The sequence below is a fragment of the Lissotriton helveticus genome, chromosome 8 (assembly GCF_964261635.1).
Source record: "Lissotriton helveticus chromosome 8, aLisHel1.1, whole genome shotgun sequence".
NCBI classification, from domain to species: domain Eukaryota; kingdom Metazoa; phylum Chordata; class Amphibia; order Caudata; family Salamandridae; genus Lissotriton; species Lissotriton helveticus.
Window position 1 is genome coordinate 895,385,786 of NC_136069.1, and position 16,562 is coordinate 895,402,347.

Below are 16,562 nucleotides of genomic sequence, written 5' to 3' on the forward strand. Positions count from 1 at the left end.
ATACACAGGTCCAGAAGTGTACTGAAGTGGTGGTGTCTGGGGTCCTTCTTTTCGACGCCGAGCTTGCCGTGGGTAGGAGTCAGAGACACCCGCTGACGGAGAGAACTTGCTCCCTCGCCTAACAAGCAAGCCGACGTCGATGGGGCCCAGACCTTATAGTGATTGGGTTGGGTTATGGTACTATTAGTGACCGTACCATTCAGCGATAAGACGCTGTTCACCTCGACGACGAAGGTACAGCGGGTACACGGGCAATAGGCCTGGCACCTGCTATAAAAACTAGTTTTTTTTTTGCACATCATATGGTCCTGAAGAAGCGCGTTTGGATCCACTAGGGACCACCAGACGCGCGAAACATGTCGACCGAATAATTTATTCACCCCCACTTGAGCACTTACCCTGAGAACAGCGTTAGACAAGCGCCCCTATCATTCATTACATAGGGAAACTCCAGGGTCCACCCCCTTTTAAATGAACCTTATAGACCCCTGAATAAACTAGTTTGAAGGTATTGTATTTTTTTTTAACTTCCTACCAATTCTAGCTAGGCCCCCAGACTCCCATGCACAACTGCGGCATCTCCACAAAAAGAACTCCGCCAAAGAGCCCCCTTGAGGGGCCCGTGAGGGACTGCAGCGCCACCCACATGAGGAGCAACGCCCAATGATGATCCAGGTCGATCGTAAGGTCATCTAAGGGCACTAGGGTACCAAGGAGTAGCATTCACTTCACTCCACGCATGCTTACAACTCCACCTGCCAGTCCAGAACAAGAGAAAAACACTTCCCCTATACTTACCTGTATTTCTTTAACTTTTTCTTTTGGAGCATCCCACTTCCAGGTATACTCCCCTTGAGGAACTTTTGACCCTATTTGTGTTGACACATTTGACCTTGGGAGCAAGGGCACTGGACCTCACTTTCCTGTTCTAGTTTCTTATTTGAGCTCCCCGTCCCCCCTCTTTTAGTGTATACAGTCCTTCTTTTATACCCAGGTGTGCATTTGAAGTGGGGAGAAGCTTCTAAAGGCATGCCTTTGAAGTGCACAGGTGCCCTGCTTTCCTTGCCCTGGCTCCAGGCTCACTATAAGGGGTATCAGCCCTTTATGTGGGTATAGGGCATAGCCTATTTAGATGTAAGTGAGGCCGGTCCCAGTCTCCCTCCTGTCCTGCCAGTGATGGCCTATCTAGTCACATCTACATTCCCATTGTGTGTGGCTGTCTAGGAGGAATACACAAAGCCCAACTGCCAACTACACCCAGTCATGTGATCAAAGACAGGCTAAAGACACCACATTCTTAAGGCAAGAAAAAGCCAACTTTTTAAAGTGGCATTTTCAGAATTGTAATTTAAAATCTAACTTCTCCATAAGTTAGGATTTCAAATTAGGATCCCAGAGACACCAAACATGTACCAGCCATCTCTTCCTATTTAGAAACTACACTGTAATAAGCCAACGCCAATGTTATCCTATGAGAGAGATAGGCCTTGCAGCAGTGAACAACTAATTTAAGAGTTTCTCACTTCCAGAACATATAAAACTTAAAGCTCCATGTCCTACTTCTTAAATACATTTTACCCTGTCCTCTGGGCTGTCCAGGGCCTACCCTAAGGGTGACTTATGTGCATATAAAAAGGAAGGTTTGGGCCTATCAAAAGGTTTATTTTGCCAGGTTGATATGGCAGTTTGAAGTTCACATGCAGACTCTGCAATGGCAGGCCTGAGGCATGTTTAAAGAAGTACGTAATTATGAGTGGGTGGCACAATCAGGAATGCAGGTCCGCTATTAGCATTTCATTTACAGGCCCTGGATACACGCAGTACCACTTTACTAAGGACTTCTAAGTAAATTAAATATACCAATTGGGGATAGACCAATATTACCATGTTTTAAGGAGGGAGCACATGCACTTAAGCACTGGTTAGCTGATAAAATGCAGAGAGTCCTTATGCCAGCAAAAACAGGATTAGAACAAATGGAGGAGGAAGGCAAAAGTTGGGAGGAAGACCACCCTAAGGCTGACAGGTCTAACACACTTGCATTGAAGAGTGTATCCTGAGTGTATAGCCTCATAATGCATTAAAGCCCAATTTAGTAGATTTGTGTTTGTTGCCACAAGGCATAAAATAGGGTGACTCTCTCACTTTCATCCTTTGACCAACCTTCTCTTTTACCCCTAGGATCCCACTACTGACACAGTGTCTATTACTGGCTGGACCTTCTCCTTCCATGCTGGAGCATAAGGTTGGGACACTGTGACAAGGCAGTGGCAGTGCTGTTGGCTGAAGAGGGACGTCACCATCTGTTTGGGTCATGCCTACTTGTCTTGCATGTCTTGGAATCCAGCTTTACAGGTGAACCTGCATTAATTTGTTCTGTTATAGCCTTTTGAATTCTGGCCAAAATTATGGTGGAGTTGAAAACACGAGTAGACCTGTTCAAATTGACATACTCTTATAACCTCAGAGAGTATTTAGTATTTTCAGGAACAGAATGTATGTTTCCTCTTTCCTACATATTTATAAAGGTTCAGGTTTGTGTTGAAGCTAAGTACATTCCTGCTGGCTGTGTTTGCAGTCTGGCATGCATACATTGTGTGATGTGTGGAGGGGAGGCTGCCACCTGCAGCAGGCCTCTGCTGCTCCTGTTCTGCATGGTGGTATCAGAGTCTGGAAGCACAGGAGGAGACAGAGGGCTTTGTTTACAAGAAATGATGCATTGCTACACCAAGGCAGTGATGCGTCAACATTTCTTGCACCTGTGTAAAAAAAAAACAACACCAGGATTTGCTGTATTTACAATACTGGGCTCCATGGCACTAGGTACCAAGGATGCATCAACATTTTCACTCCTCTGTGGGTAGGATGTTGCAAGGCATCTGGCCCAAAAGTGCAGTATTGCTGTAGTTGGTCATTAGACTGATGCAACTACAGCAATGCATCAGAAATCAGAGACAATGCATCAGCAAGTAGCCTCATGTGTGGAGACCAATGTAATAGAGCGTGAAAAGGTGAAAAAACTCACCTTGCACTCTATTACATTAGTCATGGATGTCATGCATACAAGTGGGCATTGTCTACTTATGTGTGACAGATTACGTGAAAATACAATGTGAGTGCATACATGTCTGTGATGGTGTGTGATGTGATATTGGTTGTGTTACCTAACTTTTGTGTGCACTTACCTGTTAAGGCGATGTGACTTGATTGCAGATTGTTTCAAATCAGTTCAGCTGGTCAGATACCTATTCCACAGTCAATGGATATTCCTACACCTGGGTTTTAGAGGCGTAGGAATTTTGACGCATCTCAAGCTCAGTGGCCCATTTCCCGAAGATACGTCACATTTGCAGAATGTCATAAATACCACTGAGTCCGTTTTACATGGGATTTTAGGTGGGAATGCCTACCTAGCATATATTTAAACGAATCCAACGCAGCCGATTCTGACAAATGGAAAAACTGACGCAGGCCGACAAAAAGTGATGCCTCTGCCTAGATGTTAGAATCTGATGCATTCCCAGGTTTACAAAACCTTGTAAATCTCGAAATAAGTCAGAATTCATGGGTGTTGTGTGAGCTCACCCACATCAACACCCAAGGAACGCCCCTTTCACGTAGAGTAACGCCTGAAAGGGGGGTGAAAGGGGGGCATATTCGCAAGGCTATGAAAATCCTGCAGGGTGGCTATGCGTGGCCATGTATTTATGGGCTGGCACACAGTGCCACCAATAGTGATGCTCTGGTGGCACAAGGGGCTTGCAAATATGCCCCTTAGTTTCCTTTGGTATATAGACGGTTCCTCTGGCCCACCCCTTTCAAGCATCGCCCTGCAATGCAAATATCTTTCCAACTAGGCATGCTAGTACTGTGAATATCTGTGTATTAAGCAAAAAAATCACTGTTCTTGTGATTTTTACCCCAAAGTCAGTATCACAGAAGGAACATTTAGACAGTGCTCCTACACCTTTCCAAACAGGTAATGATAATAGATTGCGTTACTATTAATTGGCCTCCTTTATCTCTAATCTTTAAATAAGGCATCAGAAGTTTAGGCTTTATTATATCTTTGTAATGACATAATTCAAGTATTGTTGACTTGCATCAAAAATCAGCATTCAATATAACAGGAAATTGTGGATGACAGTTCAAACTAACCTAAAAACTACCATTTTAAGCAGATGCCTTAGTCCACAATAACCTCTAAAGGCTTCCTAGCCCACATGTCATGATTTCTACAGGCGTTGCATTCAAGTGCTCTCAGATGTCCCAAAAGAACATCTACCAAAAAGCATAAAACCGTGTGACCCATTTCAGTCTTAACTAAAATGTGTAGCACTGGCCAAACTGTACAGATTTTAATCATTTTGAACACAGTATCAGTAACACGTTGCAAACTCTGCTTTCCGAACCAGCATGAAAACCACAGAAGATAAACTGAAGATTAGGAAATGAACTCCATTTCTTTTGAGCGAACATCATTTTTTTCTGATTTAGCAGTGAACAGTAGAGCTAAGAATAGCAATTTAAATCAGTTTATTAGGTGCAATAGGAAAAATAAAATCCACTTCTATCTGGATGCTTACTGCTCTTGCAGGAATACTGTAAAACGTTTTAGCAGTAAAGAGCAATTCCGTTTGATACAACAGGAGTGTTCATTCTGTCACTAATTTGTACTTCACATGTCTGCTGACTGGGGACGATGCTCATCTTATCTTTCCTCTGGGTGGAGTCAGGCGACCGTGCTTTACAGGCTTGTTGACACTTTCCACTCCCATGCTCTGGTGGGAAAACCCTGGAACAGTAGAACAGGTCTCCATGATGGTTCTTTAGGGCTGTGTTCTTAAAGTGAAGGGCAAGGATTTAAATGGAGTGAGCCCTCCCTGAGCTGGGCCTCAGCAGGCATGTGGGGACCCCATTCATGGGCAGGTTTATCCATTCCACGGCAGCTAGCAGTAGGGAAGTGGCCAACACTCTTTGGAGGAACTACGTATAGCAACGACGCAACATCATGTGACAACACGTTCCGTTCATCATTTGAATGTTGTGCGCATCATTTGTGTGAGCTGAGGTCAATGCGTTCTGGATGATCCCCTAGGGCTCGATTCACAAAGAGCCTCCACACTCGTGGCGGATTTCCCACAGTCATGGCGGGACCTCCGCCCTGTAGTTACTCATTGCAGAGGTCCCGCCACCAGCGCGGGGCTCCTGTAGTGAGTACAGCCCTCCACCATGACTTCGGGGCCTCTGCCACAAGTGTGGAGGCCCTTTGTGAATCGGTCCCTCAGTGAACTTGTGGGCCGCAGTGCTGGCCTGAGCGTTAGTTGAGGGCTCTGAGGCAATCTTACAGACAAGCTTCTGGACACAATAACGGGTCTGAGTAGCGCTGTTGTCAATCGGAGGGGTTCTGTGGACAGACGGAAGTATTTATGAAGGATAGTGGAAGGGGGATTTCGCAGCCAGCTTAGGAGGCCGGCGAGCTTTCTGATGGGTTGAGATAAATGGGAAGGGGCCTTAGGTCCAAGTGCTAGTGTTAGCAAAAGGGCTTTATTGGGAACAACGGTCCAATGAAATGGTCTGAGGAATAGTTTAGGTGGGACACTTGCTCTCTGATGGCTAGCTGAAGGCATCTGTGGTCTGATTGAGGGTCACAGTGCACAAACCGAGGCCCAATTTTAGATTTCAAGGGGGTGAATGAAAGTCTGCTGATGGTCTCAGATCTAGTTGAGGGTGCATGTAGGTGACAGATGCCTCTGTTGGTCAACTCTAGGTCAATGGGAACTGCCTAACCATTCCTGAGGCCCAAAGAGTCTCTGTGAAGGCAGGTCTAGTGTTTCTGAGGTCGAATTTCAATGCCAGCTCAGAATCTTTAGGAATCACATGATAGTCCGTAGAGGGTGGCTTAGGGCCAAGGACAACCTGCAGTCTTTCGACTACGTTTTTGTGTGAATGAAGGTTTGTGAAAGCCAGTGTGCGGACAGCTGTATCCCAGCAGCTAATCTCATTAGGCTGAGTGAAGATCTATGAGAGCAGGACGAGAGCCAGATTAGGTCTCAAGGAAAGGGCTCGAAGGGCTGGGGTGTCTGAGGGCTGGAGGAAGGTCTATGCAGGTTGGCCTAGGGTGCCTGTGTTCTAGCTAAGGGCAGTTCCAGATCTCTGTCTGCTGGCTGAGGTTCTCTGAAGGATGGGAGAAGACATCTGAGTAATGGCTGGGAGTCTCTGAAAGCTAGCAGTGAATCCATGTGAATGGGCAACGGCCACTTTGACAAGCTAAGGGTTTTTTGATAGCAACTAAGGGTGTCTGGGTGCAGGCAAACGGTCTCAGAGGGTATCTTCTGGCCATCTAGACAAGTGACTGGACGCATTTTGAGGCTCTCTGATAGTGGACTGAGGGCAGAGTGAGGGAAAAGAGGATGCTGGAGCTTTAGGAAGCCATTCTTACAATTGTATCCTGTGCCATGAAGTGCACTTCCGAAGGGAGAAGCCAGAAAATTAAAATACCCCCACTTTAAACTAAGGCTCTAATGACATGAAGCAAGTAAAGCAAGTGAGCTCAATCTTCCCTCTAAGAGAGCTGTTGTGTCTTCCATCCAAGCACCTATCCATTCATCCTTTCATCCTTCCATCCATCCACTGATATCCACTATTTCACCTCTACATTCTATCATGTATTCATTCATTGATCACTCAATATTTCCCCATTCCATCTATCCATCCACCCACACTGCCAGTTTTCTGTCCACTATGCCATCCATTGATGCCATTCACTCTGCCATCCATCCAGCCACCCATCCATCCCCCTGCCATCATCTATTGTTTGTTCCATCCATGTATCCACTCATCCACCCATCATTCCATCCACACATCCATGCCTTTACTCGGCCAACCTTTCACTTGTCCATTCGCCCTCCATGTACTCATCCTTCCACCCACTCATTTATCTACCCATTCATTCATCCACCCAGTAATTCATCCATCTTTCCATCATTCCTTCCATTCAATATTCGTTCCTTCTTTCCCTGTTCTATTTACCCATCTTTCATTCTTCCTTGCTGCTGCTTTCTCTCCTATTGCCGCTGTATAGCTTTAAGGCATTAATGATGACCTTTGCCTGTTGAAATGCAGACAGAAGAGGACCATAAGGAATCCCACCCCACTGTAGCTGCTGAAGCAGGCATTCACAACACCACTGTGAATTGCCATGTCAGTTACTGGTGCAAGTGCCTTCTGCCACAGAATGTGATCCTGCACTGATTGTGGCAAATGAAATTTCACTTGCACTGTGGAACACAGAGCGGCTTTAAAGCAGTCACACATATTTCACTTGAATGTGCCCCCCCATGGCAGCACAATTCCATGGCTGCCCTTGGATGTCTTGGAATTCTTTATAGTGTGGCACCCTGTCCCTGTTTGCACCCAGCTTATCTTTTGATGCAAAAAGGGAAAGTGTGCCGTATACATAATACGGCCCCTGGAGTCTGCTCAAGAGAGAGCTGACTAATTGCTTAAGAGGGACATTGGAGGAGTGCTTATACAGGGGAGATATTGGTATTGATATTGTGGAGCAGAGAGGAGCCGAAGATGCCTGCCGTGTTCCTGAAAAGGTTCTCCCCTAAGCGCTAACAGTGAGCTACATTAAAAGAGAGACCAATACAATGAGTCATGTACTCACCAGTGGAGGGCACCCACCTAGCAGTGTGGGTGGTGGGTTTTGAGTGTGGACCTGTGAAAGATTCCCAAGTTGCAAGATTCTTTAAGGTAATATAACCGTGATCGCAAAGTCACCTCTTCAGCTTAGAAATACACCAGGGCTATGGACACAAACCATGCACCAACTAATTGGACCAGGGTGAGTTCCTGTCTCACAGAATGATGGGGATCATGGTATGCACAACCAATGAGAAATATGGTTTCATCAAAACACCTGATCCCCGCAGGCACAGCCTGTAAAATAAACAATTTGACAACACAATTGTGCTGTGCCTAATATGGAGCTTGAAAAAGGTGGAGTGCAGCTTGTTTCATCACAAAAGGGGGAACAGCTGGTCCTCTTTCTAGGATGTCAATTCCCAAACCAACCACCATGGGGGGGCCATAGCCACTAAGAGTGAGATTGTGGTGCAAAAGTATCATACAAGTTTGTCTCACTGAAGTAGTTGAGGCTACCACCCAAACTATTTTGTACAGTATTATAAAGTGATTGATTTAAGTAAATTATAGGCTCTTTCCAAAAGACTAAGCAATGACTGGATATACCAACTAGTGTTAGTTAATGTTGAGTCCTTAACTCCACACCAACTCCCTGAATAAGCCTTGGACTGCTCAACTTTACTAGCCTGATGGCCAATTGCTAAAGTGATGTATATGGCTGTTAGTTCGGTTCCAATAATAGGTTTTGCCAAGAGGATACTAGTGGTAAATTGCGGTTATTAACAATGTCTTACCCAGTAACCATTGTCTTCCGTGAGGCTCCCAAAAAGTTCCAATAAGGAGCCAATATGCATTTTATGCCAAGAAGGATTCTAAAATCTCTTCTATGTAATATTTACATGCCCTAAATTGAAAGCGTTTTTTACAGGACACATTTGAAGTTTGTATTCTCTAAAAGAGTTAAGAACTAAATATGAGTTCTTCAAGGGGATGGCCACTAAAGTGGTTCCTCGCCTCAAAAACATGTATGACGAAAGCCTAGAGACAGGAGTCCTCCCCTTAGACCAAAGGCTAGCCTTGATAGTTGTCATACGAAAACCCAGTAAACCGGCCTCTCAATGTAGCTCATATAGGCCCATCTCCCTAATCAGTTCAGAAGCTAAGGTACTAGCTAAACTCCTTGCATTCTGTCTAATAGCGGTTCACCCATCCCTGGTCCATGAAGACCAATCGGGGTTTGTACGGGGCCGAAACACAGCCTTAAATATTCGTCTGGTCCACAATGTCCTGGGTAGACAACCATACCTGCAAGAAGATGCGGTTATACTATATTTAGACGCCACAGTGGCGTATGACTAAATAGAATGGCCTTACCTTTTTGAAGTTTTGACAAGATTCGGCTTCGGTCTGCGATTCCGACAATAGGTGGCATTGCTCCACACTGAACTATTGGGTCAGGTCCGTGTTAACAATTACAAATCACGTGTATTTGCCTTATGGAGAGGGACCAGGCAGGGATGCCCCCTGTCCCCCCTTCTCTTTGCACTAACCCTAGAACCCTTAGCACACTGGATAAGGCGGGATGTCTCGATAAGGGGACTAAGGTGGAGCGAAAATAAAGAGGACAAAATATTGGTTTATGCTGACGATATCTTGATATATTTAGCAACCCCTCAAGTTTCGATTAATAGCTTATTAACAATTATTATCAATTTTGGCAAATATGCAGGACTAGCTGCCCGTCCCGACGTTGTCCGGGGCAGAAAAGTAAATTGTGTAATCATGTTACTGAAGAAATATAGAATTATAGTAATATTTCGTGGTAAACGGAGTTAATGGTAATCGTGTTTCCTTGTTTGTCCTTGCCCCCCCCTGTGAGAATGTTGTTGCTTGTGACAACACAAAATTTTATTTAGACCTTGGTGATGTTGCCGAGTGAAATTCTTGCTTGTGAAAGTGGCTTATCTTGTTTACAGAACACTGTGATATAGTGCCAGCTTGCAAAGTGCTGTTTATTTGTTTGTTAGGACGTTTTTTAAGCACTGAACTCAACTTTTATCCTTAGCGCCGCAATTACTGGGAGGGTTACAGTGGTAACACACATAGCGGCGAGTGAATCCCTTGCTGTTTCTGCAGCTTCTGAATGCAAGTACTGTGATTGTTATAGTGGTGAACGCTGACTCGCTTAAGCGCTAAAACGTGCGAAAGCTTGCCTTTTTTAATTTATCTCATCTCCGTGTGACAATTTTTTCAGCTTCAGAACGCAAGAACGCTGACTCGCTCAAGCCCTGAAACGCCGTGTAATGTTAAAGGCGTTGTTATCTACTGTGTGAAAGCCGCGCCTCTTTTGATTGAGGTCATCCCCTGTGACAAAGCAGGAGCTTGACTAATGGTGAAAACGTTTTGAAAAGATTCCTCGCAAGCCCTGCATGTGTTTGGAGAGTTACGTGGCACGATTTGTCGGCTGTGAAAGCCGCGCCCCTTTGTGTATGCGAGGCCCCGAGCGCGTGAATGTTGCTTGCAAGTCGCGCCCCGTACATGATGTCAGCCTACCACCCTTCATGCAATGGTAACGCCCAGGTGAATGTATCAGCCTCCCCAAATGCGTGAATGTGTGTGCGAGTGATGTGTGTGTGAGTGAATATTGCGCCTTTGAAATACACTGCACTGTGAGCGTTAGAATGAATGGAGCGTGAATGGTTTTGGAAGAATGTGTGTGCGAGTGAATTTTGCGGCTTTGAACGATGCACTGCAATTACGCTGTAATACTGTTTGGTTTAGCACCGTGAAGTGTGCACTGCAATACGCTGTAATACTGTTTGGTTTAGCACCATCTCTTCGCATCGTGGCCAATGTTAACGCCCACATCTTGCCCCTCTCAATGTTAACGTCCACATCTAACGGCCACATCTCCTCGCATCGTGGACAATGTTAACGCCCACATCTTGCCCCTCTGACAATGTTAACGCCCACATCTTTTCACATGTTAACGCCCAACGCCCACAAGGGACTACTTTACCACTGAGGGCGCCCCCCCCTTTTTAATGTATATGGTGTCCATATATATAGCTTATGTCCATCTCCTGGACCTCCCCTTTCCAATGCTGTATTGGGTGTTGTGATTGGTGGTGTACTTTTCGAGTTTACCCGCCTCAAAGGACACAGTTCTCTCTCTATAATAGTAGTATAGATATACCATCAATTGGTCCAAATCTGTATTATACGTTTTACATGGCTCCCCGCACCGACTACCCCGCAGTTATACGACAGAATTAGCCACCAAATATTTTAAGTACCTGGGCATTTTCTTTACACCAGACCCCAAAACGTTTGCAAGAGGATGTTAAACACTGGCGGTCGCTGCCCTTATCACTTTTGGGGAGGGCAGCATTATTTAAAATGTTAGCACTTCCCAGATTCTTGTACATACTCCAAAACTGACCATTCCCACATGCTGACACGTATTTCACCACTATTGAAGAAGAACTCCGTACATTATTATGGGGCGGAAGGGGCCTCACATCGCCCTCTGGAAGCTAACAAAAGGGTGGTACAACAGAGGAAGGAATTGCCCTTCCAGACCTACGCCTCTACTATTGGGCCTCACAACTGGTGGCTGTCAACCACTGGATTCATGGGTCTCCGTTGAACCCAGCATTCCACTTAGAAAAATACCAAACAGGGCAGGAGGGCTATCTGGGCGCTCTCTACAGTACGGTTTGGAGAGATCGCTATCTGGGACCCATGTCACAAACCGTTGCCATCTGGCGCCTGGGATGGGCGGACAAGTTCACAAATGCTTCACCGCTGTGATCTTCTCAGAGGTTGGGATCGCTTTGTAACCATGCAGGGTTTGATAAATGGGACACCATAGGCATAGCTAACATATGGGATTCGATCAGTAAGGGAAAGCTCCTCACATTTAAGGACCTACAGACTAAATATGACCTAGCGCGGGGTGAGGTCTTCCGATACCTACAAATCAGACATGCCCTTCCTGCATGCCTCCCTGCCGGGTTCCTCCCCCTTGGAGGATCGCCTGCTCTCAGAACCGCTCTTGAAGGGGGCTGTTTCTTGTACATATCGAAAGCTTTGTAATAATTTACCTGACTCTTTCCAAGCTCTTCGAGAGCACTGGCAAACAGACCTAGGACCCTTAGATGACGAAGATTGTCAAATTGCCTTAATGTCCCCAAGGGAAACTGCAATACATAACCATTTTTGCCTCATACAACTGAAAATACTTCACAGATCGTATCTCTCCGGGGTACTCCTGGCCAAAATCGGAAACCGAAAAGATGCGCTATGCCATAGAGGATGCGGCCACAACAGTACTTTTTATCACATCCTATGGGATTGTCCCATTATAAGTCCTCTGTGGGACGGTGCCACTAATAAAATGAGAGACATACTGAGTAAACCCCTCCAGCGGTCACCGCAAATGGGGGGATTCTAAATATATGGGATACCACTGACCTGACAGACTTAGGGTTGCATTGGGATACCTACTGGTGAAAAGAGCCATCGCAATCTCTGGGGATCCAACACACAACCAATAACGGTGGGATGGGTGGCGAAAATAGATCGATGCATGATTGCAGAAAAATAGGTTTACAAACAGCGGAGATGCCCTAAGAAGTAGAATAGGAAGTGGGGTAGGTGGAACACATACAGAGGGGAACTCTGTACCTCTCCAACAGAAGATATGGCGATAAGGAACAATCGAAACAGATATCTGCCAAATTTTTAATTGTTTGTCATCTATAAATATTGGGCGGCACCTATGGAGTGATTCAAACCTTTCTATCAGAGGGTATGGCAATGAGAGGAGATTGTGACAGTAAGACCTCCACATTTCCACATAAATGTAAGTTATGTATAATGTGACACTATGGTATATGTAAGTCGACCTTGAATGTGATATTGTACTAATGAATCTGTGCTTTATCTTTAATAAAAACTTTTTTTTTAAAAAGAACTAAATATGGCTTTCGAAAATAAAATATGTTTTGATTTATATGCTTTTTTAACACGCTTTCTTGTCAGTAACTAAAATGTTTTAATAAATGATGATATTTGGGGGCATATGAACAAGGACTTAATGCCACCAGGGGCAGCATTACACATGCGGTGCATTTTAGTTCATTGCATTGGGCCCACCTTTAAAAAGGTGCTCCCGGTGCAATGAAGCAAAATGCACCGCATTATGGGGAATGTGTTGCCCCAGGACAGCTGCGAACTCGTGCTGCCTTGGGGGCCGCGCATTCACGTGAAATACGGAGTGGCTGCTTTAAAGCCGCTCTGTGTTTCACTGTGCAGGAGGCACCCGCCTTCACTTTTAAACAGAAATAGAGATCCCCTTGCAGGCGGGTGCAGTCAGTGACTGCACCTACCTACAAGGGTATGTCTGAGAGGTCCCCGTTTACCACTTGCAGAGGGCTGCTCTGAGGAGGTGCACTGACAATGTGACAAATGAGGGATTTTTTGCCTCTGCGACCACGTCAGTAATATGGCACGGGTGCAGAGGCAAAAGGATTCCCTCATTTGCATGGGGCACGCCCCATGCAAATAAGGGTACACCCCCTTTAGGATAGCACTGGTGCTTTATGTGCACCAGCGCTATTGGGATTACAAAAGGGGCCGCACAAATGTGAGCGGCCCATTCTGTAATTCCAAAGTGCCCCAGGGCATGCAAAGCAGGCACAAACGCCTGTTGTGTCCCGGGGAACTTTATGTATACGGTCCAGAGTTTCACTTTTTAAGATGTTCTGGTGGCGTTATGTCCATTGCCTTATTTAGAAGGCAGCGTCAAGTTACCTTAAATGGCCCTGTAAATAGGGCATCTTTCACGCTACACTTAGCGTGAAAGGGGCAGGAAAAGGGTGTTGCAGAGGGCACCCATTGATTTTGATGCTGCCACTAATTTGCAGCACACATCGAAACGGCAATTCGCAATGAATGAATGTTTATGTTTCGTGTACTACAACAATCAATGCGATTTAACTCCTCTGCTGGAATTCTAAATAATTCACTAAAGGCTAGGCGCTCACTGCACACCTTCCTGCATATAAGCAATCATTAAAAAAATTATAATTTCCAACATCTATGTGTGCAGCACAATGCAGCACACATACAGTGCATCCCTGCATTTTTTAACTGACGGAGTGCGGCGTTAGCAATTTTGGAGCTAACCCACACTACCAATTCATTGTACATGTGCCCCTAAATTTATATAGTTATATAAACTTTTAACAACTACAATTAAAGCACAATTAAGAGAAATGTAGTGAGAATGGTGCATGGATTCAATGTTTGGTGTAGAGGTATAAAGGATTTTTTTCTTTTTCCAGATTGCTCGTAATACCTTGTACCCTGGTAAATAATAGGACATGCCTTATAAATCTAAAAATGCTGAATAAAAGTTTGGAAAAAAACGTACTATAACTAAGTTGCCTGAAAAGTAATTTGAATATAAATGAGTTCAATATGCAGGTAAATCAAAGCAGTGAGCTACTAGCCTTTAGTGAATTATTTAGAATCCCAGCAGAGGAGTTAAATCTCATTGAATACTGTAGTACACCAAAAGGAACCATGATTTAAAAAAGGAAACTAGTAGCACCAAAAATAATTTGCACCAGTTAAAGGTTAAGAAGGAGTGTATTTAGGGAAAACTAAACATATCTCTGTAAGAGCTGCGCAAGAACATTTGCAGCAGCCTCATCTGGCAGTACACTGCTCATAGGCTTAAGATGACAGGCATGCAATGGTGAAAGAGGTCATATGAAAGGAACTATTAAGGCAGTATTACACACCTCTGGTCACTCAGCTGCATATTTATCAAAGGTTTGCACCATCTTTCCACCCAGCAAATGAACTCCGGACGATCCAAAATCTGGAAGATTTACAAAACTACGTAAGGCCACTTTGCACGGTCCGGCAAAGCTTGCTAAATCAGGAATAATGCAAGGTAGTGCAAGTTCTCGGCACAGGGGAGGCATTCAATCGGTGGATCATGGGTGTTCCCACCCATCCACCCATGGATTTTGGCGCATTCCCAGATTTACTATGAGTGGTAGACCCAGGAATGCGTCCAAATGGCACGCCTTCCAAGGACAGTTGTAACGAGGAGAAATATGTTTATTTCTCCTCGTTTCTTCCCTTTTTTACATGTGCTATATTCTGCAGTACACATAGAAAGAGGAAAAAGCCTCAAATTAATATTTTTATGCAGGAAGGTGTGCCTCCTGCACAAAAACAATCCTGCCTGCAATGCAGATACCCTTCCACCATGGTGCAATGGTCCCTGCATTAGTGTTAGGAAGTACATAGTGCAAGGAGAGGACATATATGCACCATATAATATTAAATGTGACACATTCCTGCCATCTCCCTGTCATACAACTCAGCGCAGCGCAGTCTTTTGCTGCGCTGCATGACATTTTGATAAATCTGCCTATCAATCTCTTCTGATGTCTATCAATCTCTACTGAGGTCTATCAATCTCTACTGAGGTCATCAAAATCTTGCAGCAGGCTGTACAAAACTGTCCTCCAAAAAAGAGGTTCCTTGGCCCCGAGCAAACTAGATGCATGCCATCATTTAAACTGAGAAGTTTCAAAAGGGTGTACTGTACGGATGTATGATGTTACAACGCACACTTTTACAACGCATACCTTTACAACACATTTTTTACAACGCAACATCCATTACAACGCATTCCATTACAACGCATGCCATTACAACGAAATTTTAAAAACTACATTTACAACGCATTTCATTACAACGCATACTACCTTTACAATGCATACCATTCCAACGCATTACATTACATTGCATGTTTGGTAAGTATTTGATAGTGTAGGGGTAAAATTTACTATTCTAACTCCAGGGGTGCAACAGTAGGGTAAGTGTTGGACGGTAATGTTATGCATTGTAATGGTATGCGTTGTAATGACTGAGTTGTAATGACATGCGTTGTAGTGCTGTGCGTTGTAGTGTCATGCGTTGTAATGGTTGCGTTGTAAATGCATGCGTTGTAATGGATGTTGCGTTGTAAAAGTTTCATTGTAATGGTAGTGCATTGTAAAAGTTGCGTTGTAAAGGTTGTTTCCCGTACTGTACACTTATGGCTGAGCATTTAGACTGTGGGTGGCAGACGTCTCAAGAAACCCTCAACATATTGTGCAGGGAATGACCTTCATTTTGTGTTACACATCCAGGGATCTTCCAGGAAAGGTAGGCCATGCAAAGTGCCAGAAGTCAAGGGTAAGCTAACCAGAGTGATTGTGCAGATTACACACCACAGTGAGAGAAAGCAGTGGGAAGGGGAGTAAGTAAAGCTGGGTAAAAAGAGAGACACAGAGGTTCCCAATTTATTTATAACTTTCAAATGCAATGTACTTCCAAATAAATAGAAATATGGATTTAATTGTATTCAAATAATTATGATTCGAGTAAAATATTTAAATTAATAGCCTAGACTAAGTCAGCAGAATAGACAGAACGTGTTTATCAGTATAGAACTCCGGTGCATACTTTGGGACAGAAGACTCAGAATAAGAGATTACAAGGATGAGGTTGGTATTGTAGGGGCTGTGGTTGTTAATGAGAGGTTTGGTCTTTTCATGTAGCCTAAGGGCATATTAGCAAAGGTTGAAGCCAAATGGATAAAAAAAAATGAATAGAGTTTTTCTTGAGATAAAAGACTCCAAACATCCAGGAAAACACTTCTTCGTGCCAACGTGGGTCATGTGCTGCTGGTAAATAGTGGTCATAGAAGGTGAGCTGGTAAAGCCCTGTCATTTTCCTTTAGATGCAAGCAACAGTTGAAGTGAAGCCAAGTGGCAAAAATACTTACTGTAGAAGTTTAAAGTAGTATATCTTCTCACGTGTTCCTGTGGAGGAATTTGTTT